A 2,250-nucleotide genomic window follows, 5' to 3' on the forward strand; every position below is an offset into this window, starting at 1 on the left:
TTTTTTTTTTGTAGAGATTGGGTCTATGTTGCCCAGGCTGATCTTGAACTACTGGGCAATCCTCCTACCTCAGCCTCCCAAATTTCTGGGATTATAGGCGTGAGCCACGATGCCTGGCCAATATATATATTTTTAGAGATGGGAGTCTCACTGTATTGCTCAGGCTGTCCTCAACTCCTAGGCTAAAGCAATTGTCCTGCCTCAGCCTCCAAGTAGCTGGGACTACAGGCACACACCATTGCACCCAGCTTCACAGTCTGTGTTTTAACAAGTTCTCCTGACACACGCTCAAGGTGAGAACTTTTGATGTATATGGCCCTCTTCTGTGAAACCCAGATTCTGGGCTGTTAGCGCCATCCCAAAAGCAGCTGAGAAAGGCAGAAATGAAAAAAGCCCATCCAGCTCCTCTCGCTTCAGCACAGGCAATAACTCTCTGAAGACTCACATGTTTTTTAGTCTAAGGATTACTGTTAGAGCTAGAAATCGTCTAGGCACCATACACATTTCTCAGTTTATAGATTTGGGAACTGAGATGGGGAGAGGAGAAAGTATTGGCCCAAGGTGAATACCAAAGTGGAACTAGAATTCAAGTGTCCTGAATCTTAGGTGAGTGAGCTGGTTTCTATTCAACAAATTGGAATATCTTTTTTTTTGAGACAGGGTCTGGTCTGTAGTGCATTGCACCATCATGGCTCATTGCAACCACGACCTTCCTGGCACAAGTGATCCTCCCATCACAGCCTCCCAAGTAGCTGGAGCTACAGGTGTGGACCACCACACTTGGCTAATTTTTAAAAAAAATTTTTTGTAGAGATGGGGTCTCACTATGTTACCCAGACTATTCTTAAATTCTTGGGCTGAAGTGATTCTTCCACCTCAGCCTCCCAAAGCCCTGGGCTGACAGGTGTGAGCCACGGTACCCAGCCTAATATATCTTTTTAAAAAATTGTAGCATGTAGGCCAGGCATGGTGGCTCACACCTGTAATCCTAGCACTTTGGGAGGCCGAGGCAGGTGGGTCACCTGAGGTCAGGAGTTCAAGACCAGCCTGACCAACATGGAGAAACCCCATCTCTACTTAAAAACAAAACAAAACAAAATTAGCCAGGCATGGGTGCACACCTGTAATCCCGGCTACTCTGGAGGCTGAGGCAGGAGAATCGCTTGAACCCAGGAGGCAGAGGTTGTGGTGAGCCAAGATTGTGCCATTGCACTCCAGTCTGGACAACAAGAGCAAAACTCCCTCTCAAAAAAAAAAAAAAAAAATTGTAGCGTTTACACCTGTTATACATGCTGTGTGAGGAATGCTGTCCTAAATAATACATCCTCATTGTAAATGGTCAAGAACACTTGGGGAGGAGTGTGAAGCTGGGGGTGACGGCTTGTCTGCAGACATGCCACGTGGCCCATAAGGACCTGTCTATCCTTGTCACTGCCCTTTCTGCGCTGCAGTGTTCTTCTGCCACGCCAGCTCAGTGGCTTCTCCAAAAGAGGCCAAGGGCAGGGCTAGTAGGCTGTGTACTTACTTTTTTATACTTCCAGAGCCCTGAGGACAGGGCTGTGCACACAGCAGGCCAGCCCCAAATGCTTGTGGGGCCTAGGACAAGAGTACCAACGGAGGGCCACCTACTATGTGGTTCCATATTTAAATGTTGCAAATCAAGCTAACAAACCATTAAAGAGAATGTGTCCTATCCTCCTACTTTGACAAACAAACCTTTATAAAGACTCAGCAGCCTGGAATAGGAGGTGCGGGGAGAACAGGCTTCCCCACCACAGCCCACCCGCCGTCTTCCCGTCCAAGCTGTATCCCACGCTTCAAGGGCCTTGTGCATGTGCAGGTGGACATGGCAGCCTGCTCATCATGCTCAACTATACCTCCTGCAAGAGCTTTGGCCACCTTGGGAGGCAGGATCTAAGGAAGGGGCCCTCTAAACCGTGGAAGCTGGCTCAGGGCTGTTTGGGGTATGAATTCCAGGATTCTGGATATCTGGAACATGGTGTAAAAAATGGGCTCTGGGGCCAGGAGTGGTGGCTCACGCCTGTAATCCCACTTTAGGAGGCCGAGGCAGGTGGATCACAAGGTTAGGAGATCAAGACCATCCTAGCCAACATGATGAAACACCATCTCTACTAAAAATACAGAAAGTAGCCAGGCATGGTGGCGGGCACCTGTAGTCCCAGCTACTTGGCAGGTTGAGGTAGGAGAGTTACTTGAACCCAGGGGGCAGAAGTTGCAGTGAGCTGAGAT

Source organism: Cebus imitator, unplaced genomic scaffold (assembly GCF_001604975.1).
Source record: "Cebus imitator isolate Cc_AM_T3 unplaced genomic scaffold, Cebus_imitator-1.0 Scaffold0, whole genome shotgun sequence".
NCBI classification, from domain to species: domain Eukaryota; kingdom Metazoa; phylum Chordata; class Mammalia; order Primates; family Cebidae; genus Cebus; species Cebus imitator.